This window comes from Carassius auratus, chromosome 5 (assembly GCF_003368295.1).
Source record: "Carassius auratus strain Wakin chromosome 5, ASM336829v1, whole genome shotgun sequence".
Lineage (NCBI taxonomy): Eukaryota > Metazoa > Chordata > Actinopteri > Cypriniformes > Cyprinidae > Carassius > Carassius auratus.
In genome coordinates this window covers 12,140,765-12,156,829 of record NC_039247.1, presented here as the reverse complement: position 1 = coordinate 12,156,829, position 16,065 = coordinate 12,140,765, and the positions used below count along the sequence as shown (strand labels likewise).

Here is a 16,065-nt window from a genome sequence, read left to right as displayed (position 1 = left end):
TGAATATATTGTATAGTTTTAAATATTGTTGTAAGTCTAAATATATAGATATACATCTGAATATACAGTTTTTTATTAACTATAGTTATATAATTGATTATAAATTCAGTATAGTGCATTACATTGTATTTTCAGGACATGTAACTTTATTCAGATTTACGTTTTTTATACTTGTATTTTATATCCAGTATATTACAGTTTTCTCAAATTCGTAACACATATATTGACATGTATTAACATATGATCAGATTTATAACTGTATTTTCAGATTTACTGAAAGTTGCCCCCACCCTGTACTGAATAACTGGTTTAAAATAAAAGTGAAACGGAAGTAAATCTCCTAGCTCACTCTTTTACTCCCTTTGAGAACTGGAGCACATTGTGTTTGATGTTTTGAACCAGAGGGTGAAAGCAGGAAAAGTCCCACTTGATTCATAAACATCAGACCCTTTTTTTCTGGGGTGTTGAAGAGTTTAAATCATGTACTGTACCTTAAACTGCATCAGAGAGCCTTTATAAAATATCTCTTAAGTTCTTAATAATAGTATTGTTATCTTCTTTGTCTGTATATTCTGTAGCATGTAGCTTGTTACCATCACAGACAAACATCAAAGAGAGACAGAGATTGTGAAGCTGTTGTCCTATTACTTATTCATGTTTACCAATGGCATGTAGCACAAATAAAGCTAAATTAATGGCTCCTTGAAATGCTTAGACTGATGGGCTGCTGGTAGCTCATTAATGCTCATTCACACTAATATGGTAGTGCGCAGTTTGATACTTAGTATGTGTCATGGGGAATTTCAGAATGAGATCATAGTGTATGTGAGCACGTGCTTTATTGTGGTCACCAGTGTTTACTTGACTCATATTCATTAGTGGGATTAGGTGTCCATAAATATTGGCAGTTTCATTTGTCCTTCTGTAAAGAGACTACAGACTGTGTATAAAATCCGCAGGCTTGTGAAAAGTCTGGTCACTAATACTGTGTCTTTAAAAAGCATGTGAGAAGTAGGAGTGAAAGAGAGACAGCAACTTACAGGAATAGTCAATCTGCATGCACACCACATGCGTCCATTCTGTCTCAGTTTTTCGCCCTCTGACTGTCTTTCTGGAGCTGTAGACAAACTCTCTCCTGTCTCCTTTCAGCACTGTTTTTCAGTTGTTGGACAGCAGTTCAGCACTCTGTGAAGTTATGGAGTCTGAGACAAGGCCTGAGTCGGAGGGTCAGTCTGGTAAGTGCTTGTGCAGAAGAGATGCTCTCGGACCTTGCCTCAGTATCGGTGGACTGGAGATGGATTGCTGTCATAGTGTTTGAAATGGTGTAAGAGTACAGTACATGTATGAGTTTGTTGAAAACTAGAGTCAGCCTCAGACGGCACACCTACAGACCACCTGCAGCCTGGTGCATATTGCACAGACACTGGAAAACGCTTGCAAATCATCACTGAATGTGCACAAAGTTCACAGTATTAGTGGCTGCACAATCTTTGAAACTGAGGCAGTGAGTTTTGCAGAGTTGTGTTTAAAGCACTTAGTAGCGTGTAAATGAGATTTCCAGGAGCTGAACTGTATGTTCTGCTATGTTTCTGAGTTTATCTGAAAAAATCTGTATTTAATACTGTTGGTCAAAAAATGTAGCAGCATTTTTTTCAGCTTTATTTATGTGTTTTTGTGCCACCGCTCTCTCTCTCTCTCTCTCTCTCTCTCTCTCTCTCTCTCTCTCTCTCTCTCTCTCTCTCTTTCTCTCTCTCTCTCTGTATGAATATCTGTCTGTCTGTCTCTCTGCCTGTTCCTTGCCAAATGGCACATAAATAAATAAATTTAAAAAAACAACCTTGGTTCATGGCTTTATATGTCTATCAGCTAGTCGATCTCTTGTCTAAGTGGGTACTTTCTGACCAAACAAATATGTTTCATATGATTCTAAAGATTGACTATAAGATTGTCTTTTTTTCTCTCTCTTTGTCTAACCGTACTAAGGTGCTTATATTTTCTAATTTGACTATTGTATTTCTTGAAGGAGTGCGTGTGTGAGTTGTGGCTGACTAGAGTGTGCTGTGCAGACTTGATTATTTTAGGGGGAGTTACACTTTTTAAAGGAATTGTATGATTCTTGTGGCTTTAGTTTGAGAGGGGGAAAGAGTAGCTGTATCTGTGTGTGTGTGTGTGTGTGTGTGTGTGTGTGTGTGTGTGTGTGTGTGTGTGTGTGTGTGTGTGTGTGTGTGTGTGTGTGTGTGTGTGTGTGTGTGTGTTGGAGAGAGAAAGAGAGACGAGCAGTACGGGACGGGAGGTTGACTTATGTACACAAAGAAATCTCGCTTTCTCCTCTCCTTCACAGTCTCCCTCTTCTTTTCTGCTCACATATTTCAATCTCCCCTATCAGAGCTCTCTAAAAACCTAATGATTAAATTATTATTTGACTATTTTTTCCATTGTCTGTATGCACAGAGAGTACGGCGCAGGTCTAGAGAAGGAACTCTGGAAGAATGTGTTAGCTGAATGAGCCAACCACTAAAGTGTTTCAGGGAAACAGGACATTCAGGATCCAACTGGGTCGATTTGCTGGATAGAGAGATGGAGAGCTTTCAAAGAAAGCTAGCAAAGAAAAAAAGGGAACCCAAATCCATGACACAGTAGTTGAGCCCAACATCTGTCTTAAACGCAGGCCAAACCTCAAAATATCCCAGAATAGCCCCAAATAACACAGTGCAACCATCCTGCCAAGGCTGAATAGATACCCTCCCATAATCCTCAGTCACGGAAATGTATCCCCATGCGATTCAAAGCCATTAAACCCTTATACTGAGATTTATAGACAGGACTCTTGATGTACCCATAATCAGTTAGTGTTGTAATGAGCGTTTCTTTTGAATGTGCAGTTTAACAGCCGAATGAAGGAATTAAAAGCTTTAGGATCCAGTGAAGCGCTGGCATTTTGCGTCATAATGGGATGAGAGATGCACTTATCCTCAGAGATAAATCAATTTATATCAGCAGAGCAAAAACAGCTCTGAATGTTCATATCTGCATATCTAAACCAATTACAGGAGTTGAAGAAAGAAAACATTTTATGAAAACAGGGCTGGACTCCTTGGTATTTGGTGCATCTTGTGTCATCTGCTGCAGGGATGAAGTGGAGGACTATCTCTAATGTAGTTAGCATTCAGACGAGAGGAGTAATTAAAGATAAGAGAGAGCAAGCGACAATGGCAATGAAAGGGATAGACAGAATTTGGATACTTCTCTCCCCAGCCACTCCAGGGAATCTAATCTTCTTTCTGTTATTATTTCGAGAGTATGTTAGCAGGGTGCTAATTCCACACTTTAGCGTCTGATTCTTAACCTACAGGGGCTTCTTTAATCCTTTGTGCTGTTTTAAAGTTGAGAGATTCCTGTGTTCCATTGAGAGGCATGATGAAAAGCCTTTGGTAAAATTGCTGTAATGATAGGCCTCGGGTGGCATATTGCTTTTAAAAAATGGCAGTGACGGCAATGAAGACATCAATGAGCGGGATTAAAGAACCATGACCTGACCCTTAAAAATGACTTTTGTTGGTGTGACCTAATGTTTTCAGTTCGATTCAGTCATTAAAATACAATGTTTTGACTTTAATAAAACCAGTTCATTTAGATATTATCAAAAGAACAATATTGTTAGCCTGTAAATAAATGCATTTATTAATAAAAATAATAATAAATAACAAACAAATCTTCACATGCATTCACACAAAATGCAGAATAAACTCAAAGTGAATAAACCTTATTCAAATCCATTTACAAAATGGTATATATGTATGATGTGTGTGATACAACAATGTATGCTACCTTATTAAGTATACTGTATGTATAAATGCATGGGTCAAGGTTCAGCATTACTCATTGATGTTTGATCTTCATATTTTCAGCACAGTGTGTAGGTTAGTCTTCAATTGGTTTGGGAAGTGAATTATGCCTAGGAAAAACCTTAAAGACATTGTTCTAAACTTGGACTTTAAGCCATACAAATAGACCTATACAATGGCCACCTATGGCAGCATCGGCCAATCAAAACGCTGGAACTGAAAGGCGCCAACTTGCAAATCCCTCCTTCTCAGAAAAAAATTTAAATGTTCTCTTCAACACAAAGATGTGTGCTAAGCTGTTGTTGCTAAAGGAGATGTGGTAAGCCAAGATGCTGTTGTACTGAGAAACAAGGAAATTCTGCAAGGAGTGAATCTGGGGAGTTTGGAAACTGCCACAGAAGCAACAACCACAAGCTTACTGCCCCCCATCTTCAGCAACAACTTCAGAACCTTCTCTTCAGTAATCCTCCGTTTGTGAGTTCCAAACAGCTAGGATCTTCTCCCATAACTTCAAAATCGTCTCATCAAGCGATCCCTCTCCTGCTTGTTCCAGGTTGTCTGGATCTTCTGTACAGACTTCAGAACCTTCACCTTCAAGGCTCCTGTGTTTGCGTGATTCCAGACAAAGGACCTTCTCGGTGCTGAGGAGTTCGTAGTTTACCAGTTCTTCGTGTTCAAGACTGTGAAACGGATCGGACTCCTTTCTTCCCACTGCAGCGTGGCCAAGGTCAACAAGTGGAAGACATCATGGCCCAGACGCAGAACGTAACTCTTCCAACACTCTTTCCAGAGACCATTGGCATAAGAGTGTATTGTCAATTTATGATTATCTAATTTGCATTGGATTTTAAATAGCTGATGTCAGTTAATAACAAATAATCTCTTGATTTATTTGTTAAACCTTAATAAGGTTTACCTTATTAATTCCTCCAGGAAACTACAGTTTATCTTTACGTAAGATAATGTCCAAAGTAACATCCAACTCAGTCGCTATCATCTATTAATATTTTCCACTTTATCCATTCATTGTACACATTTAGTAGTTGTTAGTTATTCTTGTCTATCCTTAAACCCCCTTTTATTCCACTTGTGTCTTCCTTGTGTTGATAATTCAGTAAGAGGCTCTACAAGTTAACGATTCTCTAAAATCCTTCAGGATCGTTCAGACTACACGTAATATTATTTATTCAACAATCTTCAATGACATTAATAATGTTAATATTTAAGCCAAAGCCATTACACTTATCGTGCTACTTAGATTTGAAATCACTACATTTTGTGGTACCTGTATGAGGCTACCTAACATCTGAAAATCACTACAGTTTGTTAGGTAGGATTTGCTGCTTTCTAGTCAGATGCTAGTAGTGTGAGGGGCATTCTCATTCTAGAGGGCATTTGATTGGACGAAAAACTGTGTAGTGCAGGATGAGTCAACAATACTTAGAGTCTGCTTTCCTGGAAGAGAAAGGCAATTTTTTTAATGGAACTATCTTCCATACTAGACTTCCAGAATATGCTTCAAAGCAAATGAACGTTGACTAAAAGCAACTAAACTCCAACCTCGTGGGGGGTCTTTAAAGCATTTTTGAAGAGAGAGAGAAAGTCATTTCTTAAGAGGTAGAACTCAGAATCCCTAGCTATCATTGAGATGGAAATAGGTCTGGATGTTTGTCGTCCTACTTCACTCTTCCTTTTCTTTGAGGAGATGAGAGAGCAAGTGGAGCAGGAGAGGGAGGAAGGGAGGGTGGGAGGATTACTAAATTTTTTTCCCGAAGTGATAAACAAGAGAATCTCTCAGTAATTCTCTCTGAATGACTTCTGGCCTATGGGAACTGCCTACTTTTCTGCTTTGACTGGAGGGGACTCTTAATTATTAGACCAAAGACAAAAGAGCATGTGTATGCACGCTCCCATCTAACTGAATATCTTGTGGGAAGAATGTCTTTATATCATCTTTAGTCTTTTGGGTGTTTGTATGCAAGAAAGTTTCATGCTTCGTCTCTAGAGTTGCTCAAAGGAGGTTTTGTCACAGAAGCCCATGAGAACAGTAAGGGAACAGATCAAGTTTGATGTTCTATCCTTCAGCCTTTGCGAGCGTCTTATTAAGACTCTCTAGGATCCTTTGCCACCATCTGTTTGTCCAGCAGCAATGTCTTTGCATGTGTGCCAAGTATGCTTGTATTTGAAACTTTTTATAAAGTTATTTTTATGTGTCCATATGTCTGCCTTTATGTGTGCTTTGTTTGTGCATATGCTGCAATGTGTATATTCTGAGCATCTGAAGATCGATCTCAAAAGTCTGTGTGAAACGAAAAACTTTTGCGATGTTGCTTAGTGATAAGCAGAGAGAGTGAGAAAAAGAGGGGTTTAATCAACACTGGCCTGCTTCAGTGTGGCAGTGCTGTCTCATTCTTCTTCAGAAACAAATCTAATCTCCATCTGGGCAACCTTCCATTTATGCAAAGCAGTTTTCATTTCTGGAGAATAACAAACTGAAATAAGGGATCAGATTGCATAGAATATTGCTGCCGGAGCTCCAGAATAATCAAAATGCATTTTTAATAGGTGATTGTAGGATTTATTCAGTGAGAAGTACACTTTTTAAATATGAGTCATCAGTTTAGAATGATAATTGTTGATCCTTAGTGCATAATTGGATGGGTTTTCTTTTAATGGTAATAGCAAGTTAATAGCAAGTCGTTTACATCTGTCACAGTTATGGACCTTTTTATTCTTTGTTTGTACTGAGCTTGGTCATCCTGCCTGTTTAGTTCTATTTCCTTTCAGTTTATTCCCTCATTTGTCTCCTTAGTAGTTAATTAGCTCCTCACCTGTTCAGTTTTCCCTTGATTACATTTGTTGTGTATTTAGTCTCCCTCCTCAGTTCATTGTACGCCGGATATTATTTGTGTATCCTCATGCTGTTTGTGTTATCCTGTGTTTTGAATGGATCTTCATCATAATGGGTTATTATTAAATGTCATATTGGATTACCTTTGTCTTCCTGTGCCTAACTTCTACAAGTGTGACAACATCAATATATAATTTTTCCCAGTTGAATGCATAAAAAGATTCAGTAGTACTACTCAATTAATCTTTTTTTATTATTATTATTTGTTTTTAATTTTCTATGTTTAGAATAAGTACGATTCTTCAGCAATGGCTTATGTCACGGTTTCAGGAACTTTGGACCCTTTGATGTTCGTATACTGTTCGCAGAAGATATGACCTACATTTGGATTCTGTTTAGGGGTGCACGATTAATATCGGCCAATAATTAATGCGCATCTTGTCAGTAAAGCCAGTTCTCTAATAAGCTGTAAATTCCATCACTTGCGTGATTTCCTATAGAGAAGCAGATATTTATTGTGCACCCCTAATTCTGTTAATTAAACATTTTAAAAGTTAGCGTAAATCACAGTTTCATGGCTTGAATAAAAAAAAAAGGACTTAAGAATGAGTGGTGGAAGCTGTGATATATCGCTGAAGTGAATTTGAACAGACAAGTTTGTTGCAGAGAAATTTTGTTACAGAACAATGGAGGATTGTGTCATTCACAGGCTTTTAAATGTCTCAAGGGTTTTGGCATGCAGCTTGTAGAGCTAGTCTGTTTTCCGAAGACGCTCACTGATCTGAGAACTTATGTAGAGTTTGAGTTTGTTTGTTGGTGATGGGAACCCTGCTGCGTGAGTGTGTGTTTCTGTGTGTGAAGGAGAAGAGAGACTCAAGAGTTCATAGGAGATGCAGCAATCAGATGTTTCCTGCCTTGTATAAAAGTAACACTGAGAAGAAAATATTGCGAAGGAAAATGAAATAATATTGTTTTCTTTCAATTAAATCTCAGTTAAAGCGGTAACTTAAACTAAATCCGAAACTTTATGGCCTGAAACTCATTAAAATGACAAGCTGCAGCATTTACAGTATAACCATCTGTCTCTGGGTGCGATGTATTCTGCTATTTCACATATTCTTACAAAGAAAGAAATATAGTTTTGGACTCATTGCCTTAGACTATGTGGACAAAAATATCAAATGTCAAACATCATATTTTGTGTTCCATACAAGAGAGGAAATCATAAAGGTTTGGAAAGATATGATATAAATTAATACTTCTGAAAGGATGCATTAAATTGACAAAAACAGCAACAAAAAATAAATAAAATAAATGCTGTTCATTTGAAATGTATATTCATCAAAGAATCCTGCAAAAGGTGCCATGGATTCCACAAAATTATTATATATTTTTATTTATTTAGTTAGTAAGTTTTAAATAATGATAACTAAATAACTAAATCAGCGTATTGGAATGATTTCTGAAGGATACTGTTTCACTAAAGACTGGAGTAAATCTGCTGAAAATTCAGCTTTCCCATAACAAGCATAAACTAAATGCCTATTGCCATAACTGAATGACAGCTCTGGAGAGAATGTATATGGAGAAAAGATAAGAAGACCTTATAAATCAAGTTCAATGATGAAATGTCGGATGTAGTTGATTCGCTAGAGGCTGATTTGACTGATTAGTGTTCCATTCCGATGATTTAAAAGACAAAGTATATTATGAAACACAAATTTACCTAACCTCCTCATGGAAAACTAGTCCCATTAAAATATAGCTTTACACGTTGAGCTCTGTAGCTTTGTGTGCATGTGTTTAGAAATAGCATCGCTGCAAGGGACTCTTCAAATTCCAATCCGTTGTACATGCTGAGATCAAAAGGCTTGAGAAGACACTTTTGTTTAGTGGTCTAAGCACTGTTGAATGGAGCAAGCGTTGATTTGGATCCTGGTGAAAAGAACTTGTATGACTAAGCGCTTCACAGATGAGGAGCTAATCACTTTTGATAGCAGCAAGTGAACAGAGTCTAATCCATCTTTCATCTGACCTGTTTTTCTTTACTGTTTAGTTGATGAAAATGCAGAACTGAGGTGAGAGCTGAGTTGTAGAAGTTCATTATTGAATTCTGTCCTTTCATAGATCCAGTGTGGAATGCCATTCTGATTTTTTGGGGCTACAGCATTGTTTAACCATGTCAAGCATCTGTCATGAGCCTTGTTGGAGAATGCAAGATTTTGAGTGTTTGGTACGAATATGTGTAATGTTATACCCCTACTATCTGATGTTTGAAAGCTATGAAAGACTTATTTCTATAAAATAATTTTTCATTTTTCTTATTCTTCAGTTTCTGTGTGTGAATGACCTCTGTATAGGATGTGAAATAAGCGCTATAAAGGTATTTATTAAAAACAAATGATAAAAGAATCAAATAATAATAATAATAATAATAATTGTTCTTTATAGTTATTTATAATATAAAAGATTACAAATATATAATATAAAATATGTACAGATATTAAACGTACAGTATGGGATTTATGGCCACCAGGGGTCACTCAATCAAAATAATAACATAAGACGTACTTTGATGACGTCGGGGAAGAGCGTAAGGCACATGGGAGTTGTTGTTCATTGGAATAATGAATAATAATCTGTCACTCCCTATCATTCCTCACTCATTCTAACTTAGTATTTTGACAATCACGTCTTTTCGAACGGAGAGATATATGAATTATGAGACCCCTATTAAATCAATATTCCATCTAGCTAGTAGTAATATATGTTAAAAAAACACGGTCACCTTTCATTAATAATTATAATTACGTTTATACTATGATATCGAACAAGATAGTGAACTGCATTTGAAGCTACTTTATCCAGCTAGATATAGAACAAATGTAGATTTACATTATACTTTAAATGAGAGCTAGTCCGTCTGCGTTTTACACAAGACATCATCGTTTCACAAAATATACGGATAGATACAGTTAGCTGAATGGATGCATACCTGTTTATCAGAATGCAAGCGAGTTCGGCATCTCTCTGTAGTTTCAGCTTGTCACGAAACTCTATCTTGGAAATGCAACTCCAATAATTACCCGTGTCTTGTTTCTTCTCTTGTCCCAAAACCTTCTCGGTCATTTATTTCACCCGTACGTTTGCGCTTCACAGATCGTGCAGGCAAAGCATAACCATGATCCATAACTAAGTTATTGATTGAGGTATAAATACGAATATAAACAATATAAATATAAAATATAATAGTCTCAATCAAGACTAGCTACTACTTTTTCTTCTTCGTCTCGTCTTTGCTTCTGTTCACCTTTGTTTTTGGCGGTTCCGCAGGAAGTTAGATAAACTAGAGGGGTCAAAGTTTATATGACGTCATAGATGGGCGACAAAACGGAAATAAAGAAACGTGCCGTGTCTTCTAATTAAACTATAATTTTCTCCGGATTTGAAAGTTCGAGGAAACTGTTGGGATAATGTAAGTACACAACAAAAAAAAAAATATATATATATAACATAGATATAGTGATTTCTGCTATTTTTAAAGCAGAAAAATCACATATTGCGCCTTTAATACATTTATAATTATTTATTATACATTCTACTAAAATAAACAATATGCATACTAAAGTAACTTTTATATTACAGAAAGGAATGAGTGCTTTTCAGCATTTCAGACTATTTTTAATTGGGTTTCTGAACTGTAAGCACCTTATTTAACCCTTGGTCTGAATGTGGCACTAACAAAGTAACTGTTGGAACATTGTTGTCAAAGTGAATGTTAAATTTGTCTTAAATTTGTCTTTTGTTCCTTTGTCTGGGTAAGATTAGCTCTTTATTTTCATTGTACAAATGAAATATGTAGAAACTGACATTTAGAGTAAACTACCAGCAGCTGTGGTTGCCCACAAAACAGGTGTTGTAACCACCAAAAACAGGTGTTGATGAGAAAGTCACAGCTCACAGCAAACAGCTTTTCCACAAGCTGAGGAAGGAAATACTTTTATATAGAAGGTGCACACTGTCATTCACACAAGCATCATCATGGTGACACACATCATACTGAAATTATGCAATAAATATTCATTTAATAACATTAGATTTAAGATAGAATTCTTATGTCTGCAACTGAGAATAATTTTTTTTTTTTTTTTTATTAAAACCAAAAAAAAAAAAAGTTCTGGCAGTGTCAATTTCCAATTTCCAGTGACTTTATTTTTCATATCCAAAAATGTGTCATCCTTTTTTAGGCAAAAATTTACTGCACTAGATGTTTAAATTAAAACATAGATAGAAATTGGGTGATATTTCTTAATAATGTTGTAATAAATTCTATTACAATTATTGTAATAAAAATAATATTATTCTGTTTACTTTAAATACATTTTACTTTACAAATAAGTGTCTTCATCTCTTTCATTTTGATGGGTTGTATTGAAACACTTTTCTGTGTTTCTGTGTGTATAGTTTTTATCAAATGAAATGAATGGTGAAATGCTGACTAAGTGACTCTCATAGCAGCTCTGGAGAGGAAGTTCATGTGACCGTGACTGTCCTCATGTGGTGATACTGCAGACGCTGGTCCATATCACATTTCATTAATTGTACAGCGCTACTTTTGAATGTTTTTTTTTTTTTTTTTTTGCAAAATTCTGTGACATCGCGTTTTATGCTGTAAATCACATTTTTATGACAGTCCCGTTTTTTTTTTTTTTTTTTTTTTTTTTGCATCATGGAAATAATAGGGCCCTACAATAGGGTAAAATTAAAAAATAATAATAATTATTATTATTATTATGATATAATAGGACCTGCATATCTTCTCTCTCACAAACTAAAAATATTTAGGGTACATACATACATGTTGGTGCTAGATGGATGGAACCAGAGTGGACTTTAATTTCTTTATGAGACAGGTAGACTTGAACAAAAATAGCCAAAATTAAACAAAAATACTCTTATATAAATACATTGTACACCCGTTGTTAGATTAAAAATATGTCATTGGAAAAAAAATTCTATGCTTTAAACAAGTTTTTTGGAGGAGACCTCACTGAAAGATGCTTAGCTTCCCCGTCCATGAATCTCTAGTGACGTCCCCGCTTGGACTTACTCTTGTGTAGAGTCCTCCACACATTGGTTTCTTCTAAGCTTTATGAGCGTGTAATGATTTTTTAATGGGGGCTTGGCTTCTGTTCTCTTCTTTGTGTAGTGTGCTGCTTCTCGGCTGTAGTAGAACCCAGTCCTGATGTCTTTGCCTTCTCGACCACAGCCTGACGTCTGATTGGTCCAGTATCCGTCTGGAATTTTGCTTTCCCTGCTCTTGATCCCACCCTCCTTCTGCCCTAAGGGTGTCAATGAACAACGGCATTCCCTTACACAGCCGCGTGTGAATGTGTGTGTGTGTGTGTGTGTGTGTGTGTCGTCTATAGTGCGAGAAGAGAAGAGTAGTGGAAAGGGGGAATATGAGTGCTTTTCTTCCTTTTAAACACACATAAATTTAAACACATATACCTAATGACAAAATGACCTGGAAAAGTTTGGTTTTTCTAGAAATGTCTGCATATTTGCTATATTGTTTGGGCTTATATTATTGTAATCCATTAAGGAAAGACGATCCTTTTCCTCTTGCTTTCTCTTTTACACATAACATACCTAAACCATTCTCTCTCTCTCTCTCTCTTTCTCTTGCTCTCACCCCCCTTTTTCTCGCATGGCTTAGATCTTGTGTAAAGGGGAGGGTCTGAACTCTGTTTGCAGTGAATGCCCCTGCCGGAGTCTAGCAATAGCCTACACTCGCTCTCACTCACACACAAAGCTGCTATTCCTGCTAGAAAGAGTATGTGTGAATGAAAAAAGAAAAAAAAAGAGGAAAAAGAAAGTGGATGTAGCTGGACTGTTACTGGACAGTGAGATGTGTTCCTGTTGGCTTTCCATGTGCTGATGAAGTGATGGTGTTGGAGTGATTGAGGTAAGGGATAACTTTTCATTCTCCCGCCGCTGTTTGTGGATCACTGATCAGTGTGTGTGTGTGTGTGTGTGTGTGTGTGTGTATGTGGACAGGTGAAAACTTACCAGAAACTAGAGGGATTGCTTTAACATTCTGGGGTTGTGGACTGGAGTCGTGCCGTACTCTTGTGTTTTTGTCTGCAAGTTCCTCCTGCTATGTTTTGTTACTGTAAAAGTTATCTTTCTCATTCTGATTGGAAATCTGAGAGGAGCGGTTTTATATAGGGTTCACTAAAAACTATAACTGATGTTTGTAAACTTGTCTCTGCTTTATAGTGAAGGTCTACATCTAGCACCAGCAGAGAGCAGTTCACAGTTGGAGAACCTATATCAAAAACAAAAGTTTAATTTATAATCAGCGAGGTCAATTCATTAATTTATTAAAATAAAATCAATTGACATTTCTTCAAAGACATTAGTTTTGGCCGATTTATTTTTTTTGGCTTTGGAAAGCAATTTATGATAGAAATCTAATATAAAGTTTTTTTATTATTATTATTATTATTTTATCGCTGGGCCTTATTATTTATTTATTGTATCCTGTTATTTGTTTTTTTAAAATCACACTAATAGGAATGCACAACATATTCAATATATTGGCCATATATATTCAAAATGTATAATATTTATTCTTATCTGTCTATTTTGGATGTCTATGTTAATTTCACCTGTATTTACATATAGATCAACAGTCATTTAAAGCTCACTTAAAATTAATTTGAACAAACACAAAATGTTGATATCTTTGTTAAATGTAATCTTTGGCAGACTTTAAAACTAATATCCATTTTTGTCATACTGCAGTTTATATTGTTTTATAGCTTATTCACTTATAGCATTTAAAAAGTTGAGTTTTAATTTTTAGAGTTACATTTTAATTTGACCAAATAGTACAGATTTTCAATATTGGCTATATTCTTCAACATTACAATAGCTTCCCTATATACCAGGATGTGCACATGCAGTCTGTGTGGAGCTTGAGTGACATGCACACCAGTGCTTTAAACATCTGCTTATGAATACACCATTGCAGGGCACACCATGCAGGACTGTATTCATAGATCATTGTTGCTTTATTAATAGACTGAGACAGGGCAGGGAGTGAAGCTGCAGCTAAAGGGAAGGAAGTGGGCTTGGAGAGCACAGGGATTGCCAGGGGTCACTACACCAGCTATTCCCTGGAATCTGGCTTTTTGGGAATGCTAGAGTGATTGCTTTCAGCCTGCAATTTGCTTTTCTTTCTACCTACATGTTTTAAGGTTCCACGCCCCTACCATTGTCTAACAGCAAATCCCTAAAATTTGTCTGCTGTACCAGAATAAATCTAAAGAGATGGACAGAAGGCCAGGGAGAAAGAACAACAGGATAATGCAGTACTGTCACAGCTGTGACAATATGTACGGTCAATCATGGTCTAAATAGTTGAAGATATGAATGAAAATTAATAACTAGATCCTCAGAAAGGATCTAGAAAGAGTCTAGATAAAAAGTCTATATAAGACATTCTCATTTCACGTGCAAAACACCTGTTTCGAGTACTTTGAGAGTTTTTTCCTCATGTGAGAGTTATGACAGTACAGACTCTCTGGGTTTATTCAGGAGGGGACTTTACCTGTGGAATGTTAACTGCCTGTCACACGCTCTTTCTCCTCATCCGGTGAAACTCTCTCATTCCCTTCTCCACACGTCTGTTTCCAGCGCCGCATCTGGCAGTCAGAGCTCAACCCAGCACCCGACGCTTTGACCAGAACCGTTCCTCAAATTTTACTGTTTCTGGTGACTACATTTTATGCATTCAACAGACACTTTTATCCGAAGTGACTGACAATACTGTTCAAAAGTTTGGGGACAGTAAAAAAGAACACAATGTTTGCAATGTCAATGAAAACTGTTTTCATCATTGGTAATATGAAATGTTTCTTGAGCACCATGTCAGCATGTTAGAGTTATTTATTATTATATATATTATTATATTATTTTGGTCGTGGCCTAATGGTTATGGAGTCGGACTCCCAATCGAAGGGTTGTGAGTTTGAGTCTCGGGCCGGCAGGAATTGTAGGTGGGGGGAGTGCATGTACAGTTCTCTCTCCACCTTCAATACCACGACTGATGTGCCCTTGAGCAAAGCACTGAACCCCCAACTGCTCCCCGGGCGCCGCAGCATAAATGGCTGCCCACTGCTCCGGGTGTGTGTTCATGGTGTGTGTTCACTGCTGTGTGTGTGCACTTTGGATGGGTTAAAAGCAGAGCATGAATTCTGAGTATGGGTCACCATACTTCACGTCACTTTCTTTATGAAGGATCATGTGACACTTAAAGGGATAGTTCACTCAAAAATGAAAATTGGCCCATGATTAACTCGCTCTCTAGTCATCCTAGGTGTATATGACTTTCTTTTCTCAGACGGATCCAATATGAGTTATATGTGTGTGTGTGTGTGTGTGTGTGTGTGTGTTTGTTTGTTTTTGTGTTTTTAACAAAAACATTTTTAATAGGACATATTTTCTCTCTCCAAAATTTGCTAGTTGACTAATGCAACCTAATGTAAGGTTTAAATGCAATCTGCCTAAACATCTCAAGATACTTTCCGGATTTTAAGCACTTGTTAATCCTACAGTAGATGTAATGGGGCCTTAGTTTTAGTAATTTACACACACTGTAATATATGTGCTTTCACTATACTTGCCTTGTTAATATTGGCTGAAGAAGAGGATGTGGAATTCGTCATTCTTCAAAATCACTTCTTGAACTACTTTTAGATGTAGCTAAAAAAGGCAAGCTGTGTGTGTGCGTGCGTGTGTGTGTGTGTGTGTGTGTAAAACAGGAAGCTCATTGTTCTTGCCTCATTACAAACAATCGGTTGGTCATCTGATCCTTTCATGATTGGTAAAAAAAAAAAAAAAATCTGTTAATGAATTTCCGCTAAAACGGAGCTACTGAAAGAGTTAAGAAAGAGTTAGTCACATGTGCTCACACACAAGCTGATGATGACAAGTATCTGTTTGTATTGAACAAATCCAATGCTTAATGATGTGCTCTAAACAAATTTCTATCCAAAACTATGTTTTTGTTAAAGAAAACCCCATTTTGAACCAAAATCCAAGGTACTTTCTACAAACCTTCCCCAGCAGCTGAAGTGCAGATTGTTTGTCTTGTCATGGTAACAGTGTGTTAGGGAGGAAGAGGAAGCTCTGACCGCTGCTGTGTCATGCTGTGAGTGATGTGTGCTTGACACTTTGACCTGGGCATCCACATACACACAATGCCCAGTGTGTCTGTCCTTGAACAAAACAGGAAAATACATTCATGCGTAGTTCACTCAACTCCACAAATACATACAGCCTGCAACACATGTTTCTGAC

The 16,065-nt window shown here is 36.9% G+C and overlaps 1 protein-coding gene across 2 annotated transcripts in view; it reads left to right on the top strand.

The window, feature by feature from the left end:
• LOC113075862 (disabled homolog 2-interacting protein-like) overlaps nt 1-16,065 on the top strand; it is a 104,034-nt gene that overhangs the window by 11,793 nt on the left and 76,176 nt on the right. Inside the window, exon 1 of one of the 2 annotated variants that reach the window (XM_026248539.1) lies at nt 12,429-12,664. The exons of the other annotated variant lie outside the window; for it this stretch is intronic. The gene's annotated coding sequence lies outside the window, so the exon portion shown is untranslated. Of the gene's footprint in view, nt 1-12,428; nt 12,665-16,065 lie in introns of those variants that run through there. 2 annotated transcript variants of the gene reach the window in all.